The sequence below is a fragment of the Lithobates pipiens genome, unplaced genomic scaffold, assembly GCF_037356315.1.
Source record: "Lithobates pipiens isolate NorthernLeopardFrog02 unplaced genomic scaffold, aLitPip1_a1.2 Scaffold_8, whole genome shotgun sequence".
NCBI classification, from domain to species: Eukaryota; Metazoa; Chordata; class Amphibia; order Anura; family Ranidae; genus Lithobates; species Lithobates pipiens.
Window position 1 is genome coordinate 657,995,996 of NW_027507903.1, and position 20,034 is coordinate 658,016,029.

Consider the following 20,034-nt stretch of genomic DNA (forward strand, 5'->3'; position numbering starts at 1 on the left):
GGTGGGATACGACAACTTTTGAACAATATATAAAAGATAACTTGGTCCCCAGACGCCTTAGATGGGATATTCCACCCAATGATGGCCTGGTTGACCAGGAATCGATTGATGAATGGTTTAAGTTCTTTAATGAGAAGGGATTGGAGCTTCTACAATTCCTTCTCAAGAGAAAACATAGGAAAATAAAAATGATAGAGCACAACATAGGAGAGATCAAAGAGGAGGTTGGGATACACAAAGAGTCAGCTGAGTTTAGAGCACTGACTGCACAATGTAATAAAGATTAGATAAAAAAAGATAAAGAAGTACAAAGTAGAAAAAGTAATAAATATGTTAGAGATACTAACGATTTTAAAAATGATCAGGTTAGCTAGGACACTTAGACCCTATCTCTACCTACTCTACACCTGAAAAAACAAATAGAGCAGAGGCCATACACCCACAGCCGAATGCAACTCCCGACCGGAATGTGGCATATAAACTTCCCCCACCCAATGAACAAGATATGGGAAATAGGAGGGAATCCCCGATATGCATGAGACCAAATGAAGGATACGGCCATCCCAAACAATCAACACCACATCAGTCGGATAGGAGACCACCACAACATAATCAAACACCAAGAAACGGATGGAAGAAACCATACTGGAAGAATAACAATAAGAAATAGACATATGGTAATAATTGGAATAGACCACCTTATGAACAACATAAGGGACCCAATTATGCCACACAGGGGCTCCAAACGAGAAATCAGACACCATACTAAGAGAATAACTATAGGGAAAGAAATAATTGGGGTCCACCTCAGATACAGCACCGTCCATATGAGCAATACCCGATACCTACCTATAATTATTATGCCCCGTTAAGAGACTACCCAGAAGATGACAGAAATGATAGATACTATCGAACTTATTATCCTGATCCTCAAGAGAACAAGACTTTTTTAGGAAGAAGTACAGAACATTATCCACCGAGACCGACGGACAAACCAAGAGGAATGAGAAGTCCAGGAAGAAAAGAGGAAGAAGAGCAGGCAAGAGAGAACAAGAGAAAAAGAGAGTAAAGGGAGAAGGCGTTTTTAACATTAGTGGTGCACCTTTGACACAAGAAGAAATCGGTGTACTAGATAAAGGTCTAAAATATGCCCCCATAAAAAATCTGGATACATTTCAGACGTATATAGGCATCCAGAAGTATGTCAGAAGTCTGAACATAAAAAAGTACATATCAAGCAACCCAATGAAAACACGAGTACCGACAACAGACCAGGAAATAGTACACAGTACATTAAGAAATAAGTCTGTCTTTAACCTTCATATCAACAATAATAAATATGTGGATGTTTTTAAAAAGGTTGTAACTGAAGATCTCAAATCATTGCACATTAAAAAACAAGAAGAACTGAAGTTTATAAAATGTGGCATTAGGAAACTCCGTAAAAGAAAGGATATCGTGATCCGCCCTGCCGACAAAGGGGGGGAGGGGGGATCGTAATTCTATCAAAGCAACAATATAATGAAAATATGGCAAAATTACTGAGTTATACAAACACCTATACTAAGCTACCAAAGAATCCAATGTTTAAATCAAGGAAAGAACTGGAATTCGTAGTACATCTAGGTCTTAAAAAGAATATTTTAAATAAAAAAGAAGCTCAAGGGGGGCGTGGTTTGACCTCGGTGGAGAATGGCAGCATAATTCCTTAGCTCCAGCCGACTGAGAGAATCATCAGCCTCCATCGGAGGATTTTTACCCTCGAATCAGCTCGCAAACCAGCTCGTCGGCATCCTGTTCCAGGTCTCTGAGAGAAAATACCGGGCGCCCGAGCCAGAACATCCCTGAAATGTTCCGGAGCCAGGCCAGCAATATGGCGACGTCATGAGGCGCCACACAAGCTACGGGTCGGTCTCACAATGCTCGTCTGCGTAACCCCCCGGATGATGACGGCATTGTCCTCACACCCCAGCAACAACCGAGCCTACACGACCTTAGATCGGTGGCTACCGATATTAAAGATACCCTCACTGTGGCCCTCACGGCGGCAATTTCTGACCTCAAAGTGGACATTCAAGCCATTACAGGCAGAGTGCAAGAGGTGGAGACAGTAATGGCGACCCACTCCACAGTGCTTCGTCGCTCTTGTCAGGCAATTGATACACACACCTTGCAGCTTAGGGACCTCAACCGCCACATCGAGGACTTGGATAATCGCGGAAGGCGTCACAACCTCCGCATCCGCGGCTTGCCTGAAACCATTGATGCGGAGCACCTACAAGTGGAGGTAACTTCCCTCTTTAATAACCTACTGGACAGACCTTCCCCCACCCCGATAGGTATGGAGCGTATTCACCGCGCTCTACGTCCGAGGGGTAAAGAATCCGACCCTCCCCGAGATGTCATCTGCTGTGTAATTGATTACCAGCTGAAGGAGGAGATTCTGAGGAGGGCTCGCGGCGCAAACCCGCTGTCTCATAACAGTGCTACCATACACCTGTTCCAGGACTTGTCGAACATCACATTGCAGCGTCGCAGGGAACTGTGCCCACTCCTGGAAGTATTACGGGCCAAGGGAATACCTTATCGCTGGAAATTTCCTTTCGGCCTATCCGCATCTGCTCATGCTCATGCCGGTCTGCACTCCTCCGGGTTCCGGAAGATTTACATTACTTTTGTGAGACATTGGAAATACCATTCACTGCAGTCCCCGAATGGTATGTGGATTTCAGACTGGCGGCACTCAGGAGAACAGCACCGATCGACGAAAGCATGGATACACAGGATTCCCGCTCCAGGAGGAGACGATCCCCTTCAGATCCCCGAGCGCATCTCGCTGCTTCTGGTCGGACACATGGACTCAGCCCGACCAAGGCACCTCACTCCAGGAGAGCACGTCGAGATCGTTGAGGAGCGGTATCGAATACTCTCATCGGATAGATAAGTAATCATCAAAGCTGTCCGGTCCCGCTATCTCCGAATAAGTGGTCGCCAGATCCTGACTATGTTCTGAACTGTCTTGGTCCTACTCTGTGACCCAGTACTTCGGCACCCTCCTCCCTGTTTTCTACCTTCGAACCTGCGAGTTGACTCTAAATCGGTCCTCTCTCCTGCTTCCCCCCACCTTCTTTTTCTTTTTTTTTTTTTCTTTTCTTTCCTCTTCATTCCTCCTTTGAATTGCAAATTGGGTGAAACATGATACAGATTATTGCTTTATTGGGGGTTGCTCTCTGTTTGATGTACTGTGCTGATAAGTTGTTCATTAGTACTATCAAGCTATGTGCCCTTTTCTGGATAATAATGTCTTGGGGTGTCGATCCGGGTACGGTCGCTTCCCATATGTCCTTGGAAGTGTCTTAAGTATACCCCGGTTTTCTGCAGTGAAATACTCTAAAGAATCGGTCTCGTATAGTATCACCAGATCATTGATCTTGCAAACTGGATAGCCTACGCAATTGGCGGTGTTCATTCTCCCAGTGACATTTACTTCACCATGTGAAATTACAATCTCTCAAAGGGGAACATGGGGGTTGGCATCCACCCGTATCTGACACCTCAAGACAGCACGAATGAACTCCTAGCTTTCTCAGGATTAAGGGAACAGAGGCTCATTTCCACATAACAATCTCTAGCTCCCGCATAAGCTCAAATCCTGTTATATTGGGTCCTACGTACGAAACGTTCATCAATTATTGATGTCTTATAACATAATTGGTTTGAACTACAGAGGCTTTAATTATTGACCCCCCCTCCCCCCCTCTTTCATTCAGTAATCTTTTTTTTTTTTCTATCCTTTTCTTGGTCTCTCTTTTTTTGTCTAGTAAGTAAGGTTTTGAGGGGATTATTTTATAGTATTTTATATTATTTTATTTCATCCTATCTTGTCTTTTGGTTTGTCCGCACCCTGCCATTGGGTCATTATGGGCAGCTTTGCAGGTCTAACCATGACAACTGGGGTCATACCTTAGTATTCAGGGTTGCAGGTAAATATAACTAGCATAACTCCCTCTGGCTCTCCCTTGATTACTAAGTGATCTCCCTTTATCTTTTCAAGGTCTTCAAGGAGAGAAAGAAGGGAAAAAATAAATAAATAAATAAAAAATAAATACAAATAAAACTCTCGGTCTACTGGGATTACCCCCTTCTGAAAACTCCCCTTTATTTCACTTGGCTTGCCCACTGCCCCACCAATAGTACTGACCTGGCCGAACCACTGAAGAAATCCCTTATCTGCTTCTCACAGGCCCAGGCTTCTGGCCTAGTCTATACTTAAATGCTCCCTTCCCTGATCAGATATCCTCCCTTAATCTATTCTTTATTTTCTCTCCAGTCGGCTAGCGTACACCCTTTATTGACTTTCACCACTACCCGCTGAATTCAGCCAACCCCGCTAAGTGGACCTATAATTTCAGTTTTTGCATTTGTTGTGTTAGTGTCTTCCCACTGTCTCACTTTGCTTTATTTGTTTGGAATCAGTTTATCTGTTTCCAATTGATTAGCAAGCAGGTTCTTGCTAATATCCAACTACCCTAACATTGGCCTAACTTGGGAGTCATCGCAAGTAGGGATGGCCGAACAGTTCGCCCGGCGGTCGTTTCGTGGCGAATTTCGGCTGTTCGCGGTCAGCCATTTCGGGCGGACTATTGGCGCCGTTCGCCCGGCGGACTTCCGTGTTTATACTGTGTAAAGGAACTTTGACCTGATGACACATCCATCATGGGGTACAGGACAGCCAATTGAGACATGACAGCACATGGACACTTGGACATTCCCCCTAACTTATAAATACACCCGATCCGGCGGCCATTTTACATTCTTTCTTCTGTCACTATAGGGAAAGGTTGCTGTTTGGAGCAGGGAGAGATAAAACTCTAGCTATTTGGTACACAAAAGTTCTTTTCAGGACTGGTAAAGGTGTTAGGTGTATATAGGTTTGCTGTGCTACTGATTGTTGCAGCAGCCTGAGTGTCTTTTGTCAGTTTAGAGAAAGGGACAGGGCGCTGTGTGCTGCTATTGTAGGGACAGCCAGATTAGTCATCATCATCATCATTAGCTGTTACTATCAGGTCCACAAAAGTGCTATTCGAGTAACCAGTTATTGTTCCAGTCTCCTCTGTTTTGCCAGTTTGTATAGGGACAGGAAGGAAGCAGTGTGTCAGGCAGTGAGGGTCAGTTTAAACAGTAGCTGTTACTATTAGTTCCACAAAGGTTCTTTTCAGGACTGGTATCAGTGGTATGGTAATAGGCTTGTACACGTATAATATTCTTTCTTCCAAATATAGAAAGAATATTATACTTGACTGCTGCCCTTCTGCTGCAGTCTGCTAATCATTCACAACTCACTTGTTCCACAAAGCTCTTTATCAGGACTGGTAACTTGGTCTGTCTAGGGTGCTACAGTACATAGGGTTGAGTGAGGTACAGTCTGCCATTCTGTAAGGACTGGTATCGGTCCACAATACATAGGGTTGAGGTGCACCACTGCTGACCGCTGCCCTATACTGCAGCAGTCCTTCAGCAGTATAGGGACTGACGTACAGTCTGCTAATCAGTCACACACAACCTACTTGGTCCACAAAGGTCCTTATAAGGACTGGTAATAACCTGGTGTAGGGTGCTATAGTACATAGGGTTGAGTGAGGTACAGTCTGCTGTTCTGTAAGGACCGGTATCGGTCCACAATACATAGGGTTGAGGTGCACCACTGCTGACCGCTGCCCTATACTGCAGCAGTCCTTCAGCAGTATAGGGACTGATGTACAGTCTGCTAATCAGTCACACACAACCTACTTGGTCCACAAAGGTCCTTATAAGGACTGGTAATAACCTGGTGTAGGGTGCTATAGTACATAAGGTTGAGTGAGGTACAGTCTGCTGTTCTGTAAGGACCGGTATCGGTCCACAATACATAGGGTTGAGGTGCACCACTGCTGACCGCTGCCCTATACTGCAGCAGTCCTTCAGCGGTATAGGGACCAAGAGTTTTGTCACAGGGTGATTTAAAAAATGACAGGCAGAGGAAGAGGCAGGCCCTTCCGCAGGGGTGGTAGGGGTAGGGCAGGAGCACCAGCCTTGAGCCAAAGTGGGAAGTTGCAGAAGGTGCGTTCAATTACTTTAAAGGACGCACCAGACTTGGTTGAGTGGCTCACTCAGCCTTACTCTTCTGCACCCTCCTCATCCTCTCGATCTGCACCCTCTTCTTCACTCTCTGCTATGTGCACCCCCAAAGACACTACCACCAACAACACCACCACCACCACATACCTTCCGCTTGAGTCACAGGAATTATTTTCCGATCCATATCAAGAGGACATTTCTGATGCGCAGCCACTCTTGGCATTGGATCAGGAAGAGGAGGTAGCAACAACCGCTACTCAGCAGTCTGACGACAGTACCCAGATCAGCCATAGGAGGAGGTTGGTCCCCGGTGTTGCTGCTGCCTACTCCGAGATCTCTACTTATAGCGGTGGGGAAGGTGACGTTGATGATGACGTGTCTAGTGATGTCACGTTAGTGCCCACAAGAGAGGAAGAGGAGGGGAGTTCAGAGGGAGATATGGACCAGCAGATAGGGAGGAGAAGCAGGAATAACATACATAGCAAAGGAGGGACAAAGCAGACTGCAAAAATATCAGGAGCGAGTCATCAACCATGTACGGTCACATCTGGTGCTCCCAGGACACCGGCACATGGCTCCGCAGTGTGGGATTTTTTTAACGTGTCCGCTGCTGACAATAGTGTTGCCATCTGCAATCTTTGCAGTCAACGCATTAGTCGCGGTAAGCCCAACACTCACCTAGGGACGACCGCCTTAAGAAGGCACATGGGCAGCCATCACCGAGCCGAGTGGGAGCAACGGAACACACAAAGCCACACTGCAGGCTCTCACCGTCCAGCCTCGTCTTCTACTTCTCCTTCTCCTCTCTCCTCACAATTGTCCTCCACTCCACCTTCCATCACGCCAAGCTCACATTTTTCTGCAAAAAGGCAGGCTTCCGTGGGCCTAATGTTCGAACGTAAAAAAATGATGACGCCGGATAACCCTCTTGCCCAACGATTGACGGCTGGCTTGTCAGAACTCATAGCCCACCAACTACTGCCATATAAACTGGTGGACTCGGAGGCCTTTCGCAAATTTGTGGCCATTGGAACACCACAATGGAAGGTCCCAGGAAGGAAGTATTTCTCAGAGAAGGGCATCCCAGAGCTATATGGCCATGTTCAGCGGCAAATGAATGTATCTCTGGCACACAGTGTCGGTGCCAAGATACATCTGACCACAGACACGTGGTCTAGCAAACATGGGCAGGGAAGGTATATCACTTTTACTGCCCACTGGGTGAACCTTCTGACAGCCGTCAAGCATGTAACCCGTGGCACCCGTGTAGATTTGGTTTTACCGCCACGGATTGCATGCAGGCCTGACTCTTCTTCTCCTCCTCCTCCATCCTCCTCCCTCTCCTCCTCAGCTGCCTCCTCCTTTTCCGCTGCTAGCGTCTCTTCCGCTGCACCGCCCAAGCTCCCCAGAACCTATTCGACATGCCAGGTGAGACGTTGCCATGCCGTGCTGCGTCTGTTGTGCCTGGAAGCCAAGAGCCACACTGGCCCGGCACTCCTTTCAGCTTTGCGTTCACAGGCAGATCAGTGGCTAACACCGCTCAATTTGACAGTTGGTAAAGTGGTGTGTGACAACGGTGCCAATCTGCTTAGCGCATTAAAACAGGGCAAAATCACGCATGTGGCATGCATGGCACACGTCTTAAACTTGGTCGTGCAGCGATTCGTTGTCAAATACCCTGGGGTCCAGGACATCTTGCGGCAGGCAAGGAAAATCTCGGCCCATTTCAGAAGATCTTACACGGCCATGGCTCGCCTTGCTGACATTCAGCGGCGACACAATCTGCCGGTCAGACGTCTTATTTGCGATTGCCTGACGCGATGGAACTCAACCTTCTATATGCTTGATAGGCTGCTCCAGCAGAAACGTGCAGTTAACGTCTACCTGTATGAACTCTGCGACAGAAACGGTTCTGGGGAGCTGGGGGTTTTTTCACCGCGCCAGTGGCTGCTCATGCATGCAGACTTCATGCAGACTTCTGCGGCCATTTGAGGAGATCACCAAACTGGTCAGTCGCAGCCATGGCGCCATCAGTGACATGGTACCTTATGCCTTCTTTATGGAGCGTGCATTGCGTCGTGTCATTGATCAAGCTGAGGAGGAGCAGGAGCGGGAAGATGAGGAAGTCGCAATGCTGGATGAATTCCCAGGGGGGGCTACTCTATCTGAGACAAGTCAACAACAGGAGTCTGAAGAGGAGTCAGAGGAGGATGGTGCCGGGGCGGATGAGGAGGAGCAAGAAGAGCATGCTTTAAACCTTTCTGGGATCCCTGTTGTGCGTGGATGGGGAGAGGAGAATGAAGAGGACGACATTATCCTGGATGATGAGCAGGAGCCAGGCCACCACACAGCTTCCACTTTAGTGCAAATGGGGGCCTTCATGCTCCAGTGTTTTAATAGGGACCCCCGTATAAAAAGCATAAGGGTCAAGGACCAGTACTGGGTGGCAACGTACTTAGACCCCCGGTACAAACACAAAATGGCGGAAATGTTACCGCCGTTGCAGAGGGCTGTCAGAATGCAGCACTTCCAGGCCTTGCTTCGAGAAATGCTGCATTCTGCTTTTGCGTGCGCTGGCAGAGGAGCAATTCCCACTCCCAGAGAAGGAGTTGCGGGTACCAATCCAACAGCGCCTGCCTGTTGGTGACTTTGGATATGAGGTCATTCTTTCAGCCGACCCATCAACAGGTGTCATCCGGATCCAGCATCAGGGAACGCCTAGACCAGTGATGGCGAACCTTGGCACCCCAGATGTTTTGGAACTACATTTCCCATGATGCTCTAGCACTCTGCAGTATAGTGGAGCATCATGGGAAATGTAGTTAGAAAACATCTGGGGTGCCAAGGTTTGCCATCACTGGCCTAGACCATCAGGTGTCCGACTACATTGGGTTAACGGCCGATGTGGACGCTCTGAGGAGTGATGAACCCTTGGACTACTGGGTGGGCAGGCTTGACCTCTGGCCAGAGCTTGCCCAATTTGCAATCGAACTGTTGGCTTGCTCCTCATCCAGTGTCCTGTCCGAAAGGACTCGCCTAGCTCACGACACTGTTAACTACCTCACATTTCTAAAAATGAATGAGGCATGGATCTCAGGGGAATTCAACACATGTGACCAGTAGACCATGTATATGTCTATAAACAATTTTTTTAATCAAGCACACAGACCTTCTTTCTTCATTTGGCTCACTTCCTTGTCCCAAAAAAGCACACCGTACTATATGCCCCTACCCTCCTCTTTGAAGAGGTTGAGCGGTGTCATATTTCTACTGGGGCTGCTTATGAGGGGCTCACACCATCCCTGTGCTGTGCTGATTTACTCCTGGGCCTGCTTATTATGAGGGGCTCACACCATCCCTGTGCTGTGCTGATTTACTCCTGGGCCTGCTTATTATGAGGGGATCACACCATCCCTGTGCTGTGCTGACTTACTCCTGGGGGTTCTTATTATGAGGGGATCACACCATCCCTGTGCTGTGCTGATTTACTCCTGGGCCTGCTTATTATGAGGGGATCACACCATCCCTGTGCTGTGCTGACTTACTCCTGGGGGTTCTTATTATGAGGGGATCACACCATCCCTGTGCTGTGCTGATTTACTTCTGGGCCTGCTTATTATGAGGGGATCACACCATCCCTGTGCTGTGCTGACTTACTCCTGGGGGTTCTTATTATGAGGGGATCACACCATCCCTGTGCTGTGCTGATTTACTCCTGGGCCTGCTTATTATGAGGGGATCACACCATCCCTGTGCTGTGCTGATTTACTCCTGGGTCTGCTTATTATGAGGGGATCACACCATCCCTGTGCTGTGCTGACTTACTCCTGGGGGTTCTTACTATGAGGGGATCACACCATCCCTGTGCTGTGCTGACTTACTCCTGGGGGTTCTTATTATGAGGGGATCACACCATCCCTGTGCTGTGCTGATTTACTCCTGGGCCTGCTTATTATGAGGGGATCACACCATCCCTGTGCTGTGCTGACTTACTCCTGGGGGTTCTTATTATGAGGGATCACACCATCCCTGTGCTGTGCTGACTTACTCCTGGGGGTTCTTATTATGAGGGGATCACACCATCCCTGTCCTGCGCTGATTTACTCCTGGGCCTGCTTATTATGAGGGGATCACACCATCCCTGTGCTGTGCTGACTTACTCCTGGGGGTTCTTATTATGAGGGGATCACACCATCCCTGTGCTGTGCTGATTTACTCCTGGGGCTGCTTATTATGAGGGGCTCACACCATCCCTGTGCTGTGCTGATTTACTCCTGGGGCTGCTTATTATGAGGGGATCACACCATCCCTGTGCTGTGCTGACTTCCTCCTGGGGCTGCTTACGGTGCAGGTGTCAGTGCTGTATATCACGGTGCTGATGTCAGTGCTGTATATAACGGTGCTGGTGTGAGTGCTTAATGTCACGCTGCTGATGTCCGTGCTCTCTATCACGGTGCTGCTGTCAGTGCTGTATATCACGGTGCTGATGTCAGTGCTGTATGTCACGCTTCTGATGTCAGTGCTCTCTATCACGGTGCTGCTGTCAGTGCTGTATATCACGGTGCTGGTGTGAGTGATTCATGTCATGCTGCTGATGTCAGTGCTCTCTATCACGGTGCTGTTGTCAGATGACTCTATCACGGTGCAGGTGTCATTGCTGTATGTCACGCTGCTGGTGATCATCTCCTGCACCCTCTTCTTTGCCTACCCTGGTCCCTGGCCTTCCCTCTCCTCCATTGCCTTCATGCGCTCCACAGTCCTGAATTGTCACAACAATTTCCCATATAAAAAAAGAATGCTTGTAGTTGTCGAACCCAGATTCACCTCATACATGTGTTATGTCATTGGCAATGTGGTGGGACTATGTTTGCCCAGCTAATAATTATTTTGTGGCTGCAAATTTGACCTAAAGGTTTGCGAAGTTCGCCTCCCATTGAAGTCAATGGGGCCCGCCGCGAACGTTCCGTTTCGCGAACTATCGGCCTTGTTCGCGGTCCGCATTCGCGAAACGTCCCGTCGGAAGTTCATCCATCACTAATCGCAAGTTGTGCCTACCAGTTCCCCCTTTTGGTTTCAATCATTCAATACCCTCCAAAGCCCATCCGTCCCTCCTTCCCCCTTTCCCTATCTACAGGTAATATCTTTTTGCCCTCTCGGTTTCTGCCCCTGTCCAGTCTCCTGCCTTTGGTTCTGAGCCTGCTCCTCTCACATCCCCGCTTGTTCATTTACACTATTGTAAAATCAACTTCAAGACAGAAAGTAGCCCAATCTGACCCTTAAACAATGACGAAACCCCAACGCCGATCCACCAAAATACTCACTACCATAGTGTCTATAAATGTTAGAGGGTTAAACCTGCCAGAAAAGCGTTCTCAAGTTTTACTCGGACTCCATAGATACAAAACAGACGTAGCCTTTCTCCAGGAGACGCATTTCAAAACAGGGTCAACACCGAAACTCTCTAACTCTCGCTTCCCTATCTCCTTTCTTGCCACTAACCATTCTGCAAAAACCAAAGGAGTCTCCATCCTGATAGCGAAACACTGCCCGTTCCAAATCAAGGATACTTGTATTGACAAGGAAGCTCGGTTCCTTTTTGTCAAAGGCACGCTTTATGGTAAACCTGTCACCTTAGCCAATATTTACGCACCCAACACTGGTCAAGTCCCGTTTTTAATTCGACTCTACGAGAACTTGCCACTTTCCAGGAAGGTATGCTAATCCTGGGAGGGGACTTTAATGTCCCTCTTAACCCTTCCCTCAACACTTCGAACGGCACTTCATCTATACCTTATAGAGCACTTAAGACAATTAAGAACCAACTGCGTGAACTAGCAGTGCATGATTCTTGGAGAACATTAAACCCCAATGTTAAAGATTTCACGTTCTACTCAACTCCCCGCAATAAGTATTCCAGACTGGACTACATTTTAATTTCACAAGCTGATCTACCATCAATCCATGCTACCTCGATCCACCCCATGTATCTTTTATACCACAACCCGGTGTCATTGACTGTAGACATAGCACACTCCCCCAACAGATCTTCGATCTGGAGACTTGACCCATCACTACTTACGGACGAAACTATTACTACCAACATAACCCAACGACTGACTCTATATTTTCAAGAAAATTCTTCGCCAGAGATCTCCCCTATGGTGTTATGGGAAGCGCACAAGAGTACTATAAGGGGAGAACTTATAGCAATTTCGGCCAAAAGGAAAAAAGATAGGATCGCCCACATCTCCAATTTGTCACAGCGGATAAACGTTTTGGAAAACGCCCACAAAAACTCATTGGCCTTGGCAGCCCTCCCAGAGTTACTTCAAACCCGCAAAGAGCTTTTAGAAACTCTAAACACACAGATAAGACGAAACTATACCCTTGCACATAAAACCTTTTACGAGTACGGCAATAAGGTTGGTAAATTTCTAGCAAGGGCTCTCAAAAAGAAGAAAGCAGATATGACCATACACTCTATAACTGACCCTCAAGGACAGAAATTAATGGCTAATGATCAAATTGCAAACCAATTTGTACATTACTACTCCCAATTATATAATCTACGCCCCACTGAATCCCTCACACGTGACGCTTCATGTCTTCACATGATTGAAGACTTCCTTACTACTTACAGCCCCGATCCTCTGTCAGAGGACGTCGCAGTGGACTTGGAAAGACCCTTATCACCGACGGAATTGGACACAGTGCTTAAACAATTGAAACCCGGTAAAAGCTCAGGCCCAGATGGATTAACGACGGGGTATTACAAGACTTTCGAAGACTCCCTTAAACCGCACTTTCTGCAAGCCTTCAACTCCCTAGCCTCTGGTAACTCTCCACCTAGAGACCTGTTAACAGCTCACATCTCCGTGATTCCCAAACCGAATAAAGACCCTTCCCTAGTGACTAATTATAGGCCAATCTCCCTGCTAAACGTAGACTTAAAAATCTACGCTAAAATATTAGCTAACCGTCTCTTGCCTCTCCTGCCTAACCTGGTCTCTTTAGATCAGGTAGGTTTTATTCCAGGCAGAGAGGCAAGAGACAATACAACCAAAGCCATCAACATTCATCATTGGTTATCATCTTCCCAACAACAAGGTTTCTTCTTATCCCTTGATGCGGAGAAGGCGTTCGACAGGGTGGCCTGGGACTATATGTCGGATGTTTTCAAAAACATAGGACTATGCGATCGTATGCTCCAATTTATTTTGGCCCTTTATTCAGTCCCAACCGCGAAAGTGCAGGTTAATGGCAGCCTGTCGGACGCCTTCTCCGTGTCAAATGGAACGCGCCAAGCTTGTCCCCTTTCCCCCCTGATATTTGTATTAACTCTTGAACCGATGCTTCAACGACTCCAAGCCAACCCCGACATTAAAGGGGTTGCAATAGCAGATTCCACCTACAAGCTTGCCGCCTTTGCGGATGACATCCTCCTATTCCTGACAGACCCCCACACGTCTCTTCCTAACCTACTCACAGATTTCGCCACATTTAAAACCCTATCCAACCTCCAAATTAACTTTGCCAAATCGGAAGCCCTGAATGTTTCCTTGCACCCAGATACTCTCTCGCTATGTCAAGCAAATTCCCCTTTTAGATGGGTAAATGACGCCATTACATATCTAGGAATCAAGCTCCCAACCCGCCTATCCAACCTATGTTTATCCAATTACATCCCCATACTTCAAAACATTCAGAAGGCTCTTAAAGCCTGGTCGTCTGGTATGTTTTCCTGGTTTGGTAGGGCTGCCGTACTTCAGATGAACATTCTCCCACGCCTGCTTTACATCTTCCAGGCTATTCCCATCCAGGTACCCCCGACATTTTTTGCCTCATATCGGGCTGCCATTAGTCAATTCCTGTGGGGAAGGCAACGTCCCAGACTCAGCCTTGACAGACTCACCCTCCCCAAACTGAAAGGTGATATAGGACTACCAGATGTGGCCAAATACCATTGGGTGTGCCAACTAGCGCGTATCATAGACTGGAATGTTCATAGACGTTCAAAAGCATGGATTAACATAGAACAGGAATTTACATGACTCCCGCTAAGCTTGCTACCATGGATAGCTCCAAACCATACCCCCCATTCTTGCAAACAGCACCCGCTCATTGTAAGCACTCTAAAATCATTCCAGAAGGCATGCAGACTACACCAACTCTCCTCGATACAGAGTCCCCTGACCCCAATCAGGCGGAATCCAGACTTTCCGATGGGCTTATCGGCCTCCTTTCTGACTGAATTTTGGCCCCATGTGGAGATTCAGGCAAAACACTTCTTCTCTAATGGGACGTTTCTGAACCTTTCTGATATACCCTCGCGGGCTCCAGACCTATCTTGCCCTTTATGGACGTATTTCCAACTGAGACACTTTCTTAATGACCCTCACAAGCGTGGAGACTTTTCTAGACAACTTTCTCCATTTGAGACTTTTTGCATGCAATCGGAGCAGCAAAGGCACTTAATCTCAAGCGTATACCCTCTGCTGTTCTCGGCTCATAACCCTAAATCCAACACAGCCACCCAAAGTTGGGAAAGAGACCTTTCCATTAATCTTTCCTCCGCAGACTGGGAAAACATTTATACCCTTATTCACAAGGGATCCATCAATGTGACAGCCCAAGAGAACGGTTTCAAAATTTTCTCTAAATGGTACAAAACCCCGACTAAATTGAACAAGATCTCCCCATCCATCCCGCCCACCTGTTGGAGATGTTGTGAAGGTATTGGTTCAATGTTACACATATGGTGGTCCTACCCTAGACTCCAACCTTTCTGGCAAACAGTTCACCGTATTACTTCCAAGATCACAACATACCATATTGATTACTCCCTGGCCCAAATGCTACTACATCATTCTTCTAAACCCTTTTGCCATTACCACCGCTCGCTTGCTTTACACCTAATCAATGCGGCAAAGATGTGCATCCCCACATTCTGGAAATCCACAAAAGTTCCCACAACAGCAGATTGGCTTAGACACATTTCTCGAATTGCTGAGATGGAAGAGCTCATTCATCAAGCCAAAGACACAGCTACAAAATTTAGGAATGTTTGGTCCTGCTGGAATCACTTTAAATTGTCCGATGAATATAAACTTCTACTCACAGAATGAGAGGTGTAGCCCCAAGAACCAAAGCAAAGGCATACCATAACCCCCTTATCCTCTACGGGCAAGATTTACTCTTATTTGGTTTCCCCAGGCTATTGCATCTTATATTGCTCAGATATATACGTGATGGGCATAAGCACCCTATCGTAGGTGTCTCCCATGCATTCCTCACTCCCTACTCCTCCCATGCCCCCCTCCCCTTTTTTTTTCCTGTACCTCCTCCCCCCTTTCGGGCTTAGATACAGTTTCCTTTTAGATATCTCTCAAAAAGGGGTTGATAGAGGTCCGTGACCGCACCCTTACATCTCCCTTGCCAATCCAATAGTGATTATGCACTATCGAGATACTTCCACTTTCTCCGTTAATGTAGTTGTTGTTTCTTGTGGTTTCTATATTAAATATCGCAGGCAGACCCACTACTTTGTTCGCTGAAAGGGCCCTAGCCCATACTTATTTTGTTCTGCCTGTGTACGTAGTTTGTTTCTAAGTTTGGTTGGAAAACAAAACGATTTAGCCTTACTGACTTTAGCCTTCATCTCCTGTGATGATGTTAGCCTTACAATGTATGTATGTTAATTGCTTACCTACATTATACCATGGCCATTTTATCATTATCGCAATGTAAAAGTTTTGTACTACTGTAAGCTGATTGCATCATTTACAATAACATTTATTTTCTTGGAAAAAAAAAAGAAGCTCAATTTTTAATCCCAGAAGCACGTCACACCTCCATAATTTATTATCTACCTAAACTGCACAAGGATAAAGTGAATCCGCCTCTGAGACCATTTGTAAATGGAATCGACTTGCTGACTTCCAGGATGGGTGCATATATTGATAATTTTTTACAACTTGCGGTGAAATGTACTAAGGCATATCTGCGTGACACCAAACAGATTTTACAAATCATAGAACAACTCCAGAGAGATGGAGGACCATGGATCTTAGCCACCGCAGAAGTATCTTCACTATATACCATCATTTTCCACCATCAAGCGTGTGAAGCTACAAAATGGGGTCTGAGAAAATATTCAAAATGATCCTGTCCACAAAGAAAGTACCTGGTTAAATGCTTAGATTTTTGTTAAAAAAATAACTATTTCTGGTTTAAATCGAGATTACTACCATCAAAAGACAGGGGTAGTAATGGGCGCTAAATGTGTGCCCAGTGTGGCTGGCCTGTTCATGGCCAAGTGGGAAGAAGAAGTTGTCTTCACTAATACACCCACAGAGTTGGTAGTATACAAATGGTATATTGACAATATCATTATACTATGGAAAGGAGAGGAAAATCGCTTAATGGAATTTTTAGAGAATCTGAACAAAAATTATAGAAATATTACTCTTGCGTGGGAAGTAAGTCAGAGTCAAGTAACTTTTCTCAATTTAACGATTGCACAGGACAACGATAAACTTAGCACTAAAACGCACTTTAAGAACGTTGACAGAAATAGCCATCTTCCTATAACGAGCTGCCATCACTATAACTGGCTATGCAATATCCCTAAGGGACAGCTGATGCGACTCCGAAGGAATTGCAGCATGCGAGAAAGATTTTCTAAGTCAAGCCAACAAAATAGGCCAGAGGTTTATTGGAAAGGGGTATGATGGCAGCCAAATTAAAGAGAGGATCCAGGAAGTGGAGAGAAAACGGACTGATGAGAATTAATCCAGGATAAAAAGAAGAATGAAGTGGGATATAACAATACATCTATTATCCTGGAGTATAATGCCCAATATAAAAGTGTGGAGAGAATTATTAAAAAAACACTGGTACATCTTGCTGAATGATATACATTTGAAAACTGTCCTTCCACCCATACTGAAATTAATTTACAAACGGGCCCCTACTCTTAGAGATATAATAGTTAAAAGTATCCCAGACCCTCCAACTAACGGGTACACCTTTTTCACCGGAAAAGGTTTTTACCCATGTAAACGATGCTTTGCACCAGAACAAAAAATCCAGTACAAAAAGTTTTCAGTTTTACCTCTACTAGCACTGGAAACAGCTACGAAGTCAGCGAATTTGTTTGTTGCAACACTGAAGGTGCAGTTTATGTACTTGAATGTAGTTGTGGCCTGCAATACGTAGGCAGCACTAAAAGACCTCTAAGGGTGAGAATTAAAGAACACATGCAAAATATCATGAAAGGGTATGACAAACACAGCGTGTCTAAGAATTTTGCCACACATCATGGAAAAGACCCTTCACACCTGAAATTCTGGGGGATTGTACCATATAAAAAACATTGGAGGGGAAGTCATAAAGTTAGGACCCTCAGCCAAATTAAATCTAAATGGATTTTTATTTTGGACACATTTTCCCCGAGGGGACTTAATATAAAATGTGATCTTAACTGTTTTATTAATGATTTGTCAGAATATTTTATTAGATTGATGGAAATATTAACCCACTTTATATTGTACTTTGATGTTGGTTGCATATGTTCTTATATGGGTCGATCAGACGTCATTTCCGGAGTCTGTTTTCGGTTAACCCTATGTTCAGATATCGGGATATTTTAGATTTTTATCTGCTGTTTTGTCCTGATTTTTTTTTTTTACTTTTATATACACATATATTTTCTCTTTTTAAGTAGCCCCTTTTTTAAGTTTTTATTTTTTTTTATCATTTTTTGCAATATATTTTATTATTGAATTATTGTTTTTCGCTATCGGGTATACACCTGTTTGTATTCTGCCTGAATCTCCCTAAATAGCCTAGGATTAATTATGAAAACCCTTTGTTTTTTTTTTGTTTTTTTCCCCCATGTCCTCCCCTCAGTTTTTTAAGGAGTAGCTCCACAAAGAGATTAAAATAAATAGGGATGTTCTGTGGAGATTGTTTATTTATAAAGGCTGATCTATTAATATTACATATGTTCTTTTAGCTTGATAGTGATGCTATGGTTATCACTGTCCCGTTTGGCATTATATTTTTTTAATTTTTTGTAAACTTACATCCTTTGCTGACACCGGATATCGGCAGAGACACATATATATTTTTTAATATAGTTCTTGTTTATTTACAAGAATGTTGCGGGTGGTTCCCAGTGTCTGCAATTGACACTGAAATAAAAGTATGCAATTTTTTCAGTTTGTTGTGCTTTTTGTTTAATTTTTTATTTATCCTATAATGAAAATCCATGGGAACATGGCCGCTTACATTATTTCTGCCACGGTCTACAATAAAATGGCCGATCGGCAATCGAGCATAGATGCTCGCCTACTTAAGCACACTTCCGCCGCCCATAGCCTATCCCTGTTGAAGTCATGTGACAGTGACGTAACGCGTAGGAGAGAGGCATACGGACACCGAAAGTGACGTCTGATACGAGCGCGATGCTCGTTTGTACACACCGTTGTTGATTTTAATCAAATGTGAGTAATTTTTATGCTAAATAAATTCAGCAATTGGTTTCAAAATACTACATCTAGTAGGCTCTCTTTCTCTCTGATTGCTCATACCGAGTGCCTATACGGGCCTTAGGGACCCTCCTCCCGGAAAGGAATAGAGTGACCACCGCTGATATATGATACTGGTATATAGGAGGAACGCACTGGATTCATCTCCTTTCATTTTTCAAATGCTGTTTACCTTACAGCAGTAAGGTAATTGCCCAGTATATGCCACGGGTGTTATTGACACCGAAGGATCACTCTTCACAATATCACCAGATGTGGTTTACCTAGGAAGCTTCCACCTGTTGTTCCCATAAGAACTTATTTACTTATTTGCACTTTGGACCCAGATTTGTCTCCATACACTTACTTAGGATAGTTATATTGTTACTTTATTTCTTTTAATGATTTCAGATTTTTAAAAAAACTATTTGTTTTATTGATCAAGATATTTATTAATCACTATAGTCACCTTTTGCTCGGAGATTGTTTGTGTGTATTCACAGTTGCGTGAGAATTTGTATGTTTGTATGTTTAGCACGTCAGCACTTTATACACTTAATGCTCATGAATTTTCATTTAGTATATGTTTTTTCACATATTTATTTGATATTTTGATCTCCATATTGGAGATACGGTGATATATATATATATATATATATATATATATATAATTTGTTTGTTTAAATATAGTAATGTACTGTCATAAGATTAATTATCTTCAGTATATTAGGAGCGCAACACCACCTTTTTTTCATCGGATCTTTGCTGTCCAAAAATAAGACAGACTTTAGAAATAGAACATGTTTCATATTTTTCCGCCGGAGCTCCACCGGACCATCATCATGTTCAATTCCGTCAGACTTTGGTGTGATTGTGTGTGTTCAAGTCCGTTCATTCGGAAAGTCCGTCAAAAGTCCGCTGAAAGTCAGTCGGGAAGACCGTCGGACCTAGTCTGCCGGAAAGTCCGGTCGTGTGTACGTGGCATAACACTCCTGCTACTTCCAAACTTCTCAGTCTAGCCTCCTCTTTTGACCTACTCACTCCAATGACAACACACTTGTCCTTGTTTTCTCCTACCTATGCACCCTGTGCAACCTCTCCAACAATCCTTTCCCTCTGTCTGATCATCACCTTATTAGTTTTGCTCTCTCCCTGTCTTCCACCTCCTCTCCCTCCAACCACCTAACAATTACCTGTAGAAACATTTGTCACCTAACCCACCTTAACCCTTCTCTTCTCTGCTGCTGACCACTTCTATGACAAAATCTCACCTCTGTCCTGACCCAACCTAGTCACTTCTGTCTAAAACAGCTCACTATAAGACTCCCTAGACTAGCTTTCCCCCTCACTACACACAGAATCCGGCCCGACCCCTACAACCTTGCAA